At 38.4% G+C, this 18,476-nt stretch overlaps 1 protein-coding gene across 1 annotated transcript in view; it reads right to left on the minus strand.

Moving 5' to 3' along the window:
- ZNF385B (zinc finger protein 385B) overlaps positions 1-17,946 on the minus strand; it is a 501,964-nt gene extending 484,018 nt beyond the window's left edge. The window contains exon 1 of the mRNA XM_063429791.1: positions 17,857-17,946. The gene's annotated coding sequence lies outside the window, so the exon portion shown is untranslated. The remainder of the gene's footprint in view (positions 1-17,856) is intronic.
- Positions 17,947-18,476: the final 530 nt, after the last annotated feature.

Consider the following 18,476-nt stretch of genomic DNA (forward strand, 5'->3'; position numbering starts at 1 on the left):
ATCACTTCTGATTATGTCAGCCAAGCAGGCAGAACAGGGACAGAGCTATCACCAGCAGACTGGAGTAAAGGTAAGATTTTGCTATATTTAGGGCGTAAGGGGCTAAATGGTGGTTTTACAATCACTTTAACAGACACTGCGAAGGATGTGAGGATTCAGGAAGTTCAAATATTATTTTTTAAATTATATTTAATTTGAATATATTGTTAATGAAATACCTGCAATGCATTAACAAAAAAAGAGAAATAGGTCAACGCTATTCAATAGTGTAAATGCAATAATTTTCTTTTTTATGGCATTGGAAAGATGTTGCATCCGTTAACCCATGAAAGTCTTAGCAAGCCATTTATCATGAAAGGAAACAGAAGACTTTAATAGTATCCATAAACTTCTAATCACCATGTTGTTTTCCTGGTATAAATAAATAATGAGCTCTGGACCTCTGATACAGTTTGCGTGGGCAGCAATTAGTATGTAATATATGTTAATCCTAATGGAATACCAGTTTATTACACATATACACAAGTATCCTGACTGCAATTTAGAGTGATGTAGGTGTTCCAAGAGACTGAGTCAAACTGCAATAACTCCATTAACAAAACTCATCACAAAGTGGGGTCAAATATGTATTCCTGAACTTGATAGATAGAACCAAGGGCATTGCTAGGTTCCAGAAACACCTGGGGCTTGAGTTTAAAGAAAAAGCCCCATGTCCCGTACACTAATAGAAAGGTGGGAATATTTCATGACAAATCCCTGCATTTCTATTATTATTATCATTATTTTATTATTTATATAGCGCCAGCAAATTCAGTAGTGCTGTACAATGGGTGGACTAACAGACATGTAGTTGTAACCAGACAAATGGACGCACAGGAACAGAGGGGTTGAGGGCCCTGCTCAATGAGCTTACATTCTGTAGGAAGTGGGGTATAGTGACACAAAGGGTAATGAAATAGGTGGTTAGAAAAGTAATCACTGAGAACTTAGTAGGTTATTTTTGACAGTTGCAGGAGAGGAGTCATGGGAGGAGGAGGGGGGGTAGAATGAATGAAAACCTGCTAACAGTTTAAAAGATATGCTATCCTGAAGAAGTGTGTTTTCAAAGATTTTTTGAAGGAATGGAGACTGGGTGAAAGTCTAACGGAGAAGGGAAGGAAGTTCCACAGAAAAGGTGCAGCCCTGGAGAAGTCTTGGAGGCAAGCATCAGATGTGGGAGCACGGACAGACGATAGGCGTAGGTCTTCGGCAGAGCGCAGGGGCCTCGACGGGACATATTTGCGTATTAGGGAGGATAGCTATGTTGGAGCAGCATTATGTAGGGACTTGTAAGCAAGCACCAGAATCTTAAATTAAGCCCTATATCTAACTGGAAGCCAATGTAGGCACTGACAGAGGGGGGAGGTGTGGGAGGTGCGGACGGACAGGAAAATGAGCCTCGCCGCCGCATTCCTTATAGATCTGGGAACACGTAAGACACTATGTTATGTTCCCTCCTCTAGACCAATGAATAGCCTGCTGCAGATGTTCTACATGATTTTAATGAAAGCATAGCTCGAAACAAACACAGCCAGGTATTCAATGTGATCCAGCTACGCTACGCTACCTAACTAACAGAGGGGTGTACAGTAGCCTGCCGATCGACTACACTACGGATCTTTGTTTTTATAATAGGCTTTGGCCTCAAGTAAAATTGAAATAAAGAAAAAAAAACTAATATTTTCCATCTCCAACTAGAGATTTAGGGCTAAAGCCCCACATTCTGGACTTCGGCCTCAAAAGCCATCTCCCTTTGCAGTGACTATGGATAGAACTGTTCGTAAAGACCCGTCAAAATGGAGAGATGGAAGGTAAATATTTAGTAGAAGTTTTAAAATGTAGGTAAACCAAGAAAGCACTCTGAAATGATTAATAGCCCAGCTTGTGTAATATTAGCTCTGAGATCTCTCCAAACTGTCAAGTGATTAGATTTCTTTCTCATCTCAACGATACATCTTAACACAGTAGTGGGAGCCTTTAGCAAGCTTCTCTCAGACATGAATTAGAAACTGGAGCATATTTTCTGTTTTCTGTGAATCGGAATCGCAGTTCGATGAACACTGGGCCACACTAAATGGTGATCAATCTATTAGTATGTATCGTCATTCATTTAAAAATAGATTAAAAAGACTGCAAGGTTTATTTACTAAACTGCAGTAAATTGAAAACAAAATTGCAAATGTACACAAAAAGAGAATTCTCTTTCGTAGCTACAAATAACAGCTTGACTATTTTGGCCCTAAATTTCAACTTGATAAAATGTGTGGTTTAGGGAATAAACCGGCCCAGTCCCTGGCTATGTATAATCACTGCTGTTTGATAGATAATTTATTAACATTTCATTCAACAAAATATTCAGAAGGGCGTGGCCTCAATTAACAAGATGTCAGATGGTCATGGATCTGCCGCAGAGCTGACACTGAAAGTGCCAACAAGGAATTAACAAACCATACAGCAGATTAATTAAATCTTCAGAGGAGACTGGCCAAGAGAGAAAGAGAGAGAGAGAGTGTGTTCATGCAGGTGTGCTTGTAAACCAACATACACACTGGCTGGCTAGAACTTTAGATATATACATCGTGTCTCCTTTCCTGCAACAATGGAGGAGTAAATTGGAACTGCATTTCAAAACCAGACCACCTCATCTAAAACAGACAGGCTAATACATTCCTGTATAATCCTGTCACGGACACAAAACATGCAAATGAAAAAAGATGGTCCACGCACTTGAGGTAAAGTAACTGGTAGCTTTATTGAAGTTGTAAACATTGGGGTCAAAACATTACTGTGACTCTTCAATATATTTGCTAGTCACTTTATCTCGAGCTCCTGGACCATCATTTGCATGTTGAGGATTTGCCAACATCGGCTCCAGTTTTGAGCACCTTGGATTCTAAGGAAGTAGCGTGGTTTTCCCCTTTTGTTTCAAGTGACACAAAAACACGGATATTTCTGTTTAGAGGGGAATAATCAATTCCTTTGAAGACAAAACACTGAATAAAACATTGTAAATCACCTGTATTTTTTGTTCTAATTCCCTCCAGGCACCGTTTCCCTGGGGATCCAGTGTATCTGTTCTGCACCCCCACCGCATGTAGGTTTTCTGCGGCAATGTTCTGATCAGCCGAAGCTCACAGAAGCCATGCTGGTGGTCTGCTCCTGGGGGAGATGCTCTCTGCACCCCCAAATGTTTTTTGGCATTTAGCCATTTATTTCTGTTAGCCAAGCACAGAACAAGATACCCTAGGGATAATAGTAATAAATGGCAAAATGCATGCCGAGGTCTTTTCAGGAGTACACTCAGGGGTCTAGCCCAAGTCAGCCTCCCCACTTCCCCGCATGTGCAGACTCCCCTAGTCATGATTCTGTGAGATCTTGAAGGCCTAACTAGCACTTCATTTTTGCAGTCCATCTCACTTTAAATCTTCAATCTTGCAACACAAAACTACCTGCAGTGTGTTTTAATTAACAAACACGGCAAAAAAGACAACATCGGGAGAACTGTCTACAGATTGAGGATTACAAAACAAAAGCAATCAGTAAGTACGAAGATATTAAATAATACATTCTGAAAGCAGTAAAATGGATTAAACCTGATGTAGTGAGGGTTATTTAGTAAATGTGTTTAGTAAAAAGGTAACACATTCTATAACACCTTCAAGAGATTTGTTCTCTACTTGTAATCGTATCATTGCAAGGATATTTTCATCATTTCATACAAATTATATATGCATAGCTTTTACAAATATCAAAAAAAAAACAAAGTAACACACACAAATATATATTTCAACTGGAAAAGCTTTTTAAATTAGTTTTGTGAGCATGGGAACTTCTTTACATTTTTTTTCTATGCATATTTTAAGAATATTACTCTATGAATGTTGCTGCTAGTGAACAATAAAACTGAAAAAAATGACTTCAATCAAACTCCTAAATATCAAATATTATTAAAGAGACACTATAGGCACCCAGACCACTTCATATCATTGAAGTGGTCTGGGTGCACTGTCCCTGTTTCCCTAACCCCGCAATGCATATTTACATTGCAGCGTTAAGACAACCTCTAGTGACTGTCTTCCAGACAGCCAATAGAGGCACTTCCTGGACTCTAATGGAGTTTTTCTCTGTGAAATGACGTTGGACGACCTCAAGTTTTGCATAAAGATGTCTACATCTTTAAATTCCCTATGGAGAACATCTAATGCGTGCGGAAAGCCCTATGCACGCGCATTAGGTTTCCCCATCAGAGTGACATCACGGGAAGAGGAGAACTAGCTGGAAAAAAGTAAGTGTTCAGGGGGGATGCTTATAAGTTAGGTAATGTTTCTGTAAGTATAAAAAAATAAGTATAACCCTCTAAAAAAGGAACAAATACGTTGCAATGGTTTAATTTATTATTTATATTTATTTAGTTTGCTTAACATTAGGCAAAGTGAAGGGTTAATCCAATCAAAATATAATGTTTTCATAAAAAACTGGTTTCGGCTGTAGTAACTGTTTGTGGGGTGGTTCGCCCTCTAGAAAAGAGCCAACATGTGCTCGGTGCTAGAGCCAGAAGCCAATTGTGCAAAGAAATTATATCAGCCAGCCTGGAACTTTGTTCACCGACAGAACTGGGGTTACACCTCTAAGAGGTTAATAGTTGAATGGGAGAAACCCTGCACATACAGACACCAGGCACTATGACCACTTCAATTCAGTCAAGTGGTCCCGGTGCGTGGAGTAACTCGTTAAACATTTGGGCACATGGGCAGCTAAATTAACAGACATAGATACTTCAATATATTGGTAGCAGATATTATTCCATCATTAGAATCTCATCATTATTATATGATTATATATACCGTACATATAATCATTATAATTGAGTGTGTGTACGTTATGTATTTAAAATAGTATAAAATATCATACCAGGTGATTTCATGGTCATTCAGACTAGACTTAGGAACAAGAAAAGTAACTTTATGAGTCCTCTATATCTTATTTCACATTATGGCAGATCAATGGCTGCTACAGTTGCTTAGTATTATATTACTTGTAATAATAGGTGTATTATAACGACTTTTATCAGTGTTTTTTCTCTGTGCTTTTTTATGTTTGCCCTGATTTGTGTTAGGACTTGATTTCTCACTTCACTTTTAATTACTTTACACTTTCTTTTCCCTTTAATTAGACACTTTCTTTTCCAATTCTCAATGTTCCACTCTCTATTTAGCACAAAATGCTAAATACTGTGGGAACACACAGAAATACAACTCTTCTTTTTATAGGCGTTTTTTGACATTTAACCCACTTTGGGAGCCTTTTATGACTTCCAAATACACTTCTACTTAGCAGGTTTGTAACCGCACTTTTATCCCCAATAGGTTAATCAAACGTGCTTGTTGTCACTTTACAAAAATGCCTTTAAAAAGTCCCCATTGGACTGAAATGTCAACTGTATACTTTGTAGTACATTGTTTTGCAATAAAAAAGGGGATTGACCCATGTGAAGTCCAATGAGGGCTCTCTATTATTTTCATATAATTAATATATGACAGAGTAGCAAAATAAAAAGGTTAATCTACACATGGAGTGCCTGCCAGACAGCCGCTAGAGGGACTTACTTCTTAAAGGACTACTGTCACCTTAAAAATATAAAATAATTATTTCATTAAATATGGCAAGGAAATAGATTTTGTTTTTAAATGAAGTATATGTAAAAAAAAATTAGAAAGCATTTGGGAAGCATTTAATTGTCGGGTTGTGGTGAATGACCTGTTTCTCTCGATGCTGGAATAAGTACAAGTTTAAGTGTGAATTCTAACATTTAAAAAAAAAAAAAAAGGAGGTCCGGTAACCTAAACAAATGGACAGATATAGCGTAGCGAAAACCTATATATATGAGTTGATTTTTTTTAAAATTAGAGTGTTCCTTTAGGGTGGTGGTGGGGAACCTTTGGCCCTCCAGATGTTTTGGACTACATCTTCCATAATACTCTTACAGCCATAATGCTGGCAAAGCATCAAGGGATATGTAGTCCAAAACATCTGGAGGGCCGAAGGTTCCCCCACCCCGCTTTAGGGTGTTCTTGTTACACCTCAAAATTTTGACTAGTCAAACTGTTTGCTCAAGGTTTGATTTCCTACCTGAGGACCACTGGGTGCCGGTTACTGCCTCTATGAGAGTAGGACGCTCTCGTCACTGAGCTAAACCTAGTGATGCAAGTCTTAGCTCAATGGTTGAGAACAATCGCTTGCACTCTCCGTCAATGAGCTGGCTCTGAACATCAGAGTTTAGCTCAGGAGAAAAAAACAGAAGCTCAATGCAAGAGCTTTCAGCTCTCTATAGAGGTGGTGGCCGACAGCATGGTGTGTGTGTGGGGGGGGGGAGGACTCCTGTTATTATATCCACAACATAGTTATGTAGTGGTTATGGTACTTGGAGTGTTCCTTTAAATAGAAACAAACTACTTTCCCAATTTGGGACCTCAGTCTCAAGATTCCACAGTGACAGCATCTTAAAGTATTTTTGAGCAAGAGCATTTTATAGTACTCTGTGAATGCATTAGTGACTATTAGCCATCCTGGCTAGGAAAACTTATGTCATCATGTCAGTTTAAATTTGCAGAGCCATGTGCCCCTCGTCCTGGACTGGGATCTCCGATTGATGCCAGGAATAGGTCAATGAATTCTATAACCACGTTGTTATTTATTTATTTATTTATTTATTTATTTATTTATAATGTGCTTGTAAATCTCTAATGTTTGCTATAAAGAAAATGTTAGTACAAACCGTTTAGAGCTGCTGAATGCATTATCTGGGAAAGTGCTTTATCTTGTTTAGAGGTGAACATTAATAAAGCAGATAGAATACATAGATAGATGCAATAGACTTAATAGTTGTACGCAACATTCCACTGCAAACATCCACTGACTGCTTCCAAATATGTCTACATTTACATCATACTCAAAAAGCATTCTGCGTTCAGCATTTTTTCATAGGGTAATTTCTGTATTTAAATAAAGTCCAATGTGAAAATGTCATAAATAATATTTACTTTGAAAGTTTCAATTTGCATCCAGTTGTCAAGTAAACAGTAGCATGACACAAAATGTTTCTGAAAAAGGCAACACATAAAATTTAGAATTTTGACTTCTTCATAGTAAAGACCTTCAGTTTGACTTGTGTGCATCCTTATCGCGTGCGGTACTCATTGCTCACACATACTGCACAAATTTCACATAGTGCCTACACGTGACTCTCGTACACAAAAAAATGAAAGCAGTGTGTATAAAGGAACACTATAAGGTCAGCAACACAAACATGTATTACTGACCTTATAGTGTTAAAAGCTGCATTTAGGCTTCCTCTGCCTCCTTCCCCCCCTCCCCCCCCCCCATTAGAATTGATGATCTCAGCCAATCCAATGCTTTCCCATAGTGATAGTCAAAGAGGTGGGTGGTGAACCAAACGCTGGCCTGGCCAATCAGCATCCCCTCGTATAGATGCACTGAATCAATGCATCTGGTGTGGTAGTGCAAGCCCTTCTTATTAAAGCTTTATTTAGTCAAACTATATTGAACTGAAACATTTGCACTGCATCTTTTAGGCCAGTACGGCTAACTTTAAAACAAACAGAATTGCAGATGTATTATGTTTTTTTGGACTCGTCTATATTTCTCTAAATTAAAAAAAACTTGGTTGTTATTTGACCACTCTGTTTACATCTCTGTTATTGCACTTACTGGAAACAAAATGCACAAAATTGTGTTCTTTTTATCCTCTTTGACTTTTCGACGGCCTTCTCCAGTTCTCATTTACACAGTGCAGTGAAGTCACAAAGCAATGTGAAATCCCCAACAAATAAGGGAGGGGTGCAGAAAGCCTGGGTTTGTGAGTCTATGAAATGACCCCAGCCTTATCATCCCTTATCTTAATGGGAGTATCAATGCTTCAACCAGCAGTTTATTACAAACCCCTCAATCTATTACAGGCTGGCATTAGAAAAATGTTAGCGCCTGGTAAAGGTTAAGCAAAAACGGTATTTACCCGTGTCTGTCCGTAGAAAACTCTAAGGGGGCAGAAAATTGACATATAGGAACATATAAATAATAATAAATGGCATTTATTAGGCAGACTAAGCAAGTTATACGATGACATAGGCTTGGAATATCTCCAACATTTTACCGGCTTTTTACCAGCTATTTACTAGATGATAACACGTTTGGTAAAGTTACGATGAATGAATTTTCAGTTTCCACTGCTGAAGGTCTGGTGATCTAATATCATTGCTTGTTTGAAGAATTTATGCCAGGAAAAGAGAAGATACCGTGAGCTGGATTAGCAAATCTCATGGATCTTTTTAAAGATATACAACCATTAAACTTTTTATTGCTTACGCTAGATTTATCATGGACTAATAAACTAAGCCGAAAATATCTATAGAATAGAATTTAATGTTCATCCCTGGTATATGGCAGGATATGGCAGTGGAAGCTCCACCCACTGCCACATTCTGGCACATTTTTTGTCTCATTTGAGACACAATGATCTTTACTTTCTCTCAAACTTATCTTTTTCACTACATTGGATTTCATTAAATCGATGTTCAAGAAAAGCTCAGGTTTTTGTGACCATCACTTGACCTTAAGGGTAAAATATTGTTTCTCCTTTAAATACCTATTTTGACATAATTATTATTATTTTTAAATGGATTGTAAACCTATAGCATGGCTGCCATCCCAAAAGCCACTTAGAACAAACACTGTATCCCTGCAGAGTAATTAAGAATCGTTGAACCCCCTGACAAATGTAGAACATTTGTGAACTCAACGAAACATGACATCACCAGTTAATGTGTCACACTCCATGCAACATGACATCACCAGTTAATGTGTTACACTCAATGCAACATGACATCACCAGTTAATGTGTCATACTCGATGCAACATGACATCACCAGTTAATGTGTCATTCTCAATGCAACATGACATAACCAGGTAATGTGTCACACTCAATGTAACATGACATCACCAGTTAATGTGTCATACTCGATGCAACATGACATCACCAGTTAATGTGTCATACTCAATGCAACATGACATCACCAGTTAATGTGTCACACTCAATGTAACATGACATCACCACTTAATGTGTCACACTCAATGAAACATGACATCACCAGTTAATGTGTCACACTCAATGAAACATGACATTACCAGTTAATGTGTTACACTCAATGCAACATGACATCACCAGTTAATGTGTCATACTCGATGCAACATGACATCACCAGTTAATGTGTCACACTCAATGAAACATGACATCACCAGTTAATGTGTCACACTCAATGAAACATGACATCACCAGTGAATGTGTCACACTCAATGTAACCAGACATCACCAGTTAATGTGTTACACTCAATGCAACATGACATCACCAGTTAATGTGTCATACTCGATGCAACATGACATCACCAGTTAATGTGTCACACTCAATGAAACATGACATCACCAATTAATGTGTTACACTCAATGAAACATGACATCACCAGTGAATGTGTCACACTCAATGTAACCAGACATCACCAGTTAATGTGTCACACTCAATGTAACATGACATCACAAGTTAATGTGTCACATCACCAGCTGTCGCACCTAATAATAAAAAGTTACCTACCCACTCTCCCAAATTTAAACAACAGAGGGTTTTAGTACTACTCCAATTACCATTTAAGTGTAAGCTTTCCTGCTTATTTTATTTACTTGGGCTGATGAATACTGTAACAATTACTGCCCAAGAGTAATGGCATTTGAGGGCAGGGCCTAATTTTGCATGTTTGTAACACACAGAGCTGATGTCAGTACACATCCAGCAATACAACACAGCAGAATAAGACAACCGACAGGTAATGAGATCCCCACTTTTTATGTGGAAAAGGGGACAGGAAGCAGTAGTTGTATGTCTAACATTGCGGGATACAGAATTAAGGTTGGATTTCATACGCCGGCAGTAGGACAGACAGAAACTAACATGCAGGGTTTGGAAAGGGCTGATAGGCATGGGGAGAAAGATCATGCTATAGAGCAGGGGTTCTCAACCCAGTCCTCAGGACCCCCTACCAGTCCAGGATTTGGGGATTACCTGTGTGTGTCTAAGGTGTTAAGAAAAAGGGGGAAAAAACACCTTAGACTCTAAGGTGTTTTTTTTTTCTTTTTCTAAACACCTTAGACACACCCAGGTAATCCCTAAACCCTGGACTGGTAGGGGGTCCTTGAGGACAAGGTTGAGAACCCCTGCTATAGAGGATATGAAATGTATCTAGACAGAGTGGAGACTGGAGAGTGAATGTCAATACATAGCTAGTAGGAGATAGGAGAGGAAAAGAAAGAAGCATATATGTAGCAAAGATGGACACTGGGGGCAGGAAGTGAGGGCAGATAAAAGAAAAGGGGAGGAGAACAGAGGAGGAATGGGATATTTACTGATGGGTCTGAGATACAAAAAGGAAAGGTGGCACATGTGAAATAGTTAAAAAGGGAATTTGAATAAGAAGAGAGATAGAAAACAGACAATTTAAAAACCAAGAAGGTGTAACAACAAATAAAGTCTGGGTGATTTCAGATACGTTACTTCCTGCACAAAATCAAACATTCTGCCCTAAAAACATTCACCATCACTACTTTAGAATGTCGATTTCATTCAATACTCTTTCTATGTTAACGAATCCCACTTCAAAAAGAAAGCAACTGCTTCAAATAATAATTGTAATAACAATAATAATAATAATAATTGCTTTTTGATGCAAGGGATTAAAATCCATAAAACCAAAAGCATTCCATAAAAATGTATGTATAGAGCAGCTTAATCCTTTCTCCGTTCAGAGAGCATCCATCTGGTGCACACTTAGAGAAGCAACGTTTGCCAGCAGAGAACCCCCTAGATAAAGACAGCTTTACCTTTCAAATGTTCCAAAATTAGAAGTGACCTTCCAGTGGGGCACTAGAGCCACTCTTTATATTGCAGAATATTGCATATTGTCTAAAAATAATACAGGAGAACATTAAAGGTTCCCTCTGCCTTTTTGTGTTACTATTGGATTGTAAGAAGCAAAAAGAGTTCACTACAGAAGCATTGCATGTCATGCTGTGAACGGCATCAGCAAAGTCATTTCTGGCACATGCTGCTTGTGTGTGAATGAGGTACAAAGCTTCAAATCCAATAAAAATAATTGCTTTAAAGGATTCTTTGCCAGAGGACTGAATGAGTGCATTGATGGGTTTAAAATGTATCCACAAGGGTTAACCCACTAAACATATATATATATATATATATATATATATATTGCTAGGACCTATGGAAATGAGTGTGTTCAGGTAAAATGATTTTAAGTAAAAATACATAGGATTCCAGATTTCTAATCTATGGTGGTTACTTGCCGAGCAGGAAAATTTTTAACAAATGTTCGCTGAGTTTAAGAATATTTGTGAATGTTGCAGTGAAAGTAGCTATTAACTTGTGTTATTTATTGTTTTAGTATGGTTCGGATTTTTTTTCTGACTTCAAACTGCACTATGACCTCAAAACTAGTTTTGGAAAGGCACAGGCAAGGCACTTTATGCAAATTCACTCATGACTGCTGAAGAGCAAGGAAATTGTTGCTGTCCGCATTGGTCAAGCTAATTTTTGTGTGTTTTGCAATGTTAATCGTATCCTTCGGAATTTCAATATGCTAGTTTCACGAGTCCCAATTGAAGTAAGCAGGGTGGCAAGTTCAGAAAACAAAGCAAAATTAAGGTATATTCACAGCTGGATATTTTAAGCATGTATAAATCGATGTGCAATAAAAATCTGTAAAAATAGTAAAAAAATATCAAAATAAAGTATTACCATGATACCCTTTACTTGCGGCCTGATTAAACTTAATCCAGCAATTGCTAGGACCTCTGATCCAGGTACTTTTTGGATAGTTTGTCCCTCAAAACCAGAGTACTAAGAGTACTCTCTCAGTTATATTTATTTAGTTTTTTCTCTCTCTTCTAACGGGTGCAGGGACTATTTTTATGAACAGCACCAAGGACTTCTAAATCTTCCGGTCTAGTTTCAAAGTGAGTAAATGTACTTATAGTACAATATAGTTCCAATATGTTTTCCACATATTACTCTATTCTGGGGTAGCGGCACATTTTTAATGAAAAATTGCATTTTGATTGAGCCATTTACTGGTTTGGTGAGAGCTTACTGCAGCCTGAGTCTTCTGAGTGCAGTGCATTATCACTGTTTGGTATTTAGCGGCTCAGTCAATCTTAATGTTCTGACTTTTGTTAATGGAGCATGAGTATACCCCACAAACGTCTGCCTTGCTGGGGTTTACGTGACATGTAGTTTAGCACTTGGATGCAAATTGATTCATCAGTTAAGACAAATGGAGCTACTGCTTTAGCTGATAACAGCTGCACAGTGACTGCTATTAGCTTACTGCCAGCTTCATTCACAAGAGAGCGAAAAGAGCACTAGACTCGCCTGGACATGTATGTGGCTGCCTTAACCATAAGCTGTTCATTCCAACTCAGTGACGTACTTGGATTTAAAAGTTATCATAAGCTCCCCTTTTGCAATGCCTCTTAGTAAGTGAAGCTTCTAGCTGTGCTGACACTGATAACTGCTGTGATTTATCCTGATCACAGCAGTTATAAGACCCTATGCGTATGGACACACAGTGACAGAGGACTTATTGCACTATACATTATGCAATGAGCACTGAGTGATTGGAGTCCCTTTAAGCTCACTGACCATCTTCAATTCTACCAGTAAGTTAATTTGCATGAAATACCCTGTTCAAACCATTTTATGTGTAGGTTCAAAATACAAAAAAACTACTTATCCAAACTATGATAGTTTCTTATTAGACATAATAAACATTTATGATAAAAAACAAAGCGCTAACTAAAATATTGTAAATTCCGGTTGCTTTATCTTTATGTTGGTCTATATGATCAGTGTATTGTTTGTTCGATAATTACATCCCGTGTAAAAATTCCCTAACAGTAAGTGTGTGGGGATTCCAGGCCTAAAGAATTTGAATCAATTGACATTATACATTCCGAATGGATGTCTTAATTATTAGATGCTTAGTGTGACAATAATACGTATTATTTACATTTAATAAACCAGTTACCGTATTTATCGGCGTCTAACACGCACTTTTTCTCCCTGAAAATAGGGGGAAAATGATGTGTGCGTGTTATACCCCGATATACCATATTTACTTACCTGTCTTGAAGCGTGGGCCGGTGTTCAGCGCGCACCGCGGTACTGGAACTTCAATTTCAGGTTCTGGTTTCCGGCGGGACTGAAAGGAAGTGTGCACACTACTGTGTGCACACTTCCTTTCAGTCCCGCCGGAAACCGGAACCTGAAATTGAAGTTCCAGTACCGCGGTGCGCGCTGTGAAGCCGGCCCACGCTTCAAGACAGGTAAGTAATTATGGGACAAGGGGAGGGAAAGTGCACTAGGGGACACTATGGGAGGGTGGGGAACACTATGGGAGGGGGTGGAGAATACTATGAGAGGGGGGAGAATACTATGGAAAAGGGGGGACACTATGGGATGAGGGGGGGAACACTATGGGATGAGGGGGGAACACTATGGGAGGGGGTGGAGAATACTATGGGAGGGGGGGAGAATACTATGGAAAGGGGGGAACACTATGGGATGGGGGGACACTATGGGAGGAGGTGGAGAATACTATGGGGGGAGAATACTATGGAAAGGGGGGGAACACTATGGGATGGGGGGACACTATGGGAGGGGTGGAGAATACTATGGGAGGGGGGGAGAATACTATGGAAAGAGGGGGGACACTATGGGATGAGGGGGGGGGGAATACTATGGGAGGGGGGGGAAATTTCCTGGAATTTCCTTCTTAAAATGAGGTGCGTGTTATACGCCGGTGCGTGTTATATGCCGATAAATACGGTACTCTAAACTGTGTGTGTGAGGGGTGGAAGGGGGGGAGGAGTTAAACCACTGTTTCTTTTATTATCATTTCCAACAGGGAGCACTTAACTTAGCATCACAGATATCGGAGAACTATTTTTGCTGAGCCAGTTCTAGGGGTGCCAGGTACCCCAACTGACAAGGTTAGATATAGCTGCAGCAGTAGGAAGTATTTAAATGAACACCCTAACTGTAAATTATGTAGTGAGCTGAACAAAGTTAGAAAAACTTAGTTTTCTTCCCATATCGCTCACATTTATATTTATTAATGGTGGTTGTAGAAAGTTGCCTTACTTTGGTAAAATGATTAACACTGTAATATTTAAAGGCTAAATAGTGGCTTTACGCTTGGAATGGTGTGCTAGCATATTACCAGTTACTGCCGCATACAACCTTAAATGCACTTGGCAAGATCATCGTTACTAATAAATACGCCTACCGGATGAGTGACATCTAGTAATTATATCCAATCATTACTTGTCTGAGATCATAATCTCTCCACTGACTGGTCTTTAATGACACGTTCACTGATGTGTTATGATGTGACGGAAACAAAATATCTGAAAGAAGTCAAATATTGGCAAAAGTAGGAGAAAAAAAAGCACAGAAACTAAAAATAGCCATATTTGCCAGGAGATGACAAAAACTAAACTGTGAGAAAGCGTAAACACACTTAAATCTTTAATAACAGATAAATAAAATATTCTTCAATAAGTAGCCAACAATCTGCTGGATCTAACCGTTAAACACACCATATACAGTATGCAAGATGACGGTCTCCAAATGGCATATAAGAAAACACACTATAAATAGAAATTACCTAACAATGTTACATTTAAGGAAAACAGGTTTAACGTAACCATTAAATATGTTTTTTTTTATCCAAAACCTGAATTCAATTACAGGACAGTTCAACTCTTCAAAAGCTATTTTTTTTCTTACTAAATCCATGAAAGTGCAATATTAATTATAAAGAGCCAACATACTGCTCTGTGCTGTGCAGCATCCAATTCTATGTATTTGTACTTTTGGCGACTAAGGGTTAAGCCAACATAGCATTTAATAAGAATAACGTATCGATACCATTGTAGGAAAAAGTTCTAGAAGTGATTCAATCACATTGGAAATCAAAGAAATACCTGTTTCTTTCTTAATTTCAATCACTTGGCACTATAATTGCTCTATTCGTTTGTCTCTCTTTGACTCCAGTGCAAAATTCTAATGGGAATGATAATGCTAAAAAAAACAGTATATTATTATATCAATATTTTTTACGTATTCCATTGATTTACAATATGAGATATCACAATATATCAATGATTCAAACAAAAGCTCGTCGCTATTTTTTTATTCAATAATAAAACGCCTGCCATTGCAATAAGATATTTCCTTTTTAAAATGTACCTTTCATATATTTTTCTCTTAGCCCTTGACTCAGATACATCTTCTTGGGTTGGCTGTTGAGGTTTAAAAGAAATGCTTTGCTGATTTAAATCTTTATTTTACCCAGAACCTCCTAATCACCACCTAAAGAGGCCAAACTTCAAATAGTGCAGTTTCAAAACTATGTTATGGCAAGACTATTTCAAGGTTCAAAACAAGTCTCCCTGAAGCACACAGCAAATGTCTCACTTTGAATCTAGATCACATGCAGTCCCGGAAATCTAATTTCAGCCTTAGTTGCTAAATGTGCAACATCAGTCTCAATATTTTAAAGGTTACACTGCACAGCAGGCTTTATCAAAGTGTGGTTAACACTCCACTGCAATAGATTTTCACTGCCTGGAATAATTTATATATGTGTGTGTATGTGTGTGTGAGATTCGACTTATGCATGTTTTTTTTCTTTTCACACTAACGACCTCAATCTACTGCTATCATACTTAAATGATGTAACATATACCTTTGCCAGTGTATCCGTCATGCATATACCTAATTACCTGAGACACTCCTTGTACTTCCTCATTCAATAAATATGAGGCTTGACAAGAAAATAGATCTCTTCATCACCATTCTCAACACAGAGAAGGTCTTACTGAGTATTGCACTTACATATATAATATGAAATAAGAAAATAAATACAGTGATCTGCAATTGAATACAAAGAAACACAAATCAGGAATTGATTAAATACATTTTAATCCTAATTTATTATTTTAAAGTAAGCAAAAAAAATGAAGCAATTGATGGGTGATATTTATTGTCAAAGATGAAGATATCGGCAACATCTCTTAAATGAAAATGGATAATATAGTTTTAATGAACTATTAGTGACAGGCCGGCCACAGGAGAGTGGGACTCTGTAAGACATAATGCATGGCTATGCTTGGCTAAGTGTTTGCCAAGTAAATCGAAATCTGTAAGTCATGACCCTTAGTGCTGTGTGTTGGTATCCGCTACTATTGTGAGCAAAAATAAATATAAAGGCTATTAATAGTGCATCTTATCCAAAATTATACTTGTGGCAGAAAGCCCTACTGCCTCAATAAAGAAAAAAAAAATACTTTAAAAAACCCATACGAAACTAAGGCAGGAAATATTACTATCTCTAAAATATAGATTTGCCATCACAAAAATCAGTTTATGGGCCAGTAGCTTAAGCTCGCTCTTGCAAGCATTTGCTTTACATATGGTACTTAAAGAGCTAATCATATAATGCTTCCTTAAAAAAAAAAAACAACATTATAAGAAACTCACCCACTTCCCAACAGTATAAACTTCTCAGTGCAAACATTTTGTTTTTAAAAACTATTGTGTGTCTAATTTTAAGCATCACAAACACTCTGCTGAGTAAATTACATGTTTTTATCTAAAATGCAAAGTCCCTGTAATTTACATTGCAGTAAACTAAATTGTTACAATACAAATCTTCAAAATAAGTCATTACATCTCTGCTGTACACGCAATGCATATTTTATGGGTAGCTCCATGTAAATCCACTGAATGGTATATTGTGACAGCTGTATTTGGCATCCTAGCTCCCAAAATCCTCAGCCATCCTTATGCACCATGAGAGGCATAATCCAGAATAGTATTCAGGCTGCCTGAGCATGATGAGGACAGCCTAGACTTCTCTGGGTATGAGAGTCACAGTCCACAACAGCTGGAATGTTAAAGGATACCCACCACTGTTACAGTAAAACTATCAACTTCTTGCATTCCATGAACAACAGCACAATTCCGTTAGACTCCAGTGAAAGGCAGGTCCTGCACACTGTTATAATAAACAAAACTCCAGCCACGCACACCTACAGCAAGGCATGCACACCAAAAGCACAGTGCTGTGCAAACCAATGCTAGCCCCAGCCTGCATGCATAATGCAAAACGACTACATATTACAACGCAGACTTAACCTATTTCTTACAGGGAAACTGGGCTCTGGCCAACAGGCTTAAGCACAGGGAATTCAAAGGGACCAACTCTTATTGCAAGTGACAGATCCCATGCAGGACTTTGTCCCCAGTTCATGTCACACAGCATGTGACTTACCATTATAACAGCCATGGGATTGATTCCTCTCCATCTGTCAGGGGGGGTAAGAAGGGAGTCCCTGCTCTGTTTTCTCCATGCAGAGACAAGTTCAACAGCCCTGGAGGGAGTTAGGTAGGAGGGACGCAGTGCAACTCCCATCAGCCCACGCCGGCTGGCTAGGAGTGATGGGAGTAGCTGTGCAGCTTTAGCACTGGACACATTGCCCTTGGGTGCCAAGTATCTTTTTTTAATATATATATTCCTTACTGCATAACCTCAATTAAAATGACTTGGATTTTTTTTTTTTAAACAAAATCCTGCAAAGGGGGTTGTGGAGGAATTTGGGAGGGGTGCTGTCCTTACCTTAGCCGGTCCGGTTGCAGGCAGAGAGAGAGTAAAGTGACAGTAAGCTGTAGTGCCAGCTGCAGCCGCTCTGATTGTTGATGCTCTTGCTCCCACTCCGTCCTATTGAATGAAGCTCCACTCTGTGCGGCGCATGCGGGGTGGGCGCCAGGTGATGGTCCAGCCAGCAGGCAGTGTGTGACCCTCTGGGGCTCATGCACAGGTTCTGTCCCCAGGGCGTTCAATGACACGACTCAGTACTCGTAAAAACAAATACTATGGTGCCTATCATAAGCATAATTAAAAAAAATAAAAAAATTAAAAAATCACTTTTAAAAAAAAAATATATATATATTTTTTTATTAAGGTGAAAGGAGGGCAAGTCACAGAAATGTATAAGACAAGAGAGGAGACAGCACTAAAAACGTGCCAATCAGGATAACATGATTACACTGCTGATATGGTAGTTTTAGAATGGTGAAATTAAAATGTTTCCATTCATTATAGCTGGCAGTAATTCCTGCCTTCAAGGTGATATGAAACTGTTTACATTGACACCCCTTTTGTTTCAGGTAATTGTTCATCTTATTTTCACATTATTTGTTCATTCCATTCCTCTATCTTTTATATTTTTTTATTTT

Source organism: Pelobates fuscus, chromosome 8, assembly GCF_036172605.1.
Source record: "Pelobates fuscus isolate aPelFus1 chromosome 8, aPelFus1.pri, whole genome shotgun sequence".
NCBI classification, from domain to species: domain Eukaryota; kingdom Metazoa; phylum Chordata; class Amphibia; order Anura; family Pelobatidae; genus Pelobates; species Pelobates fuscus.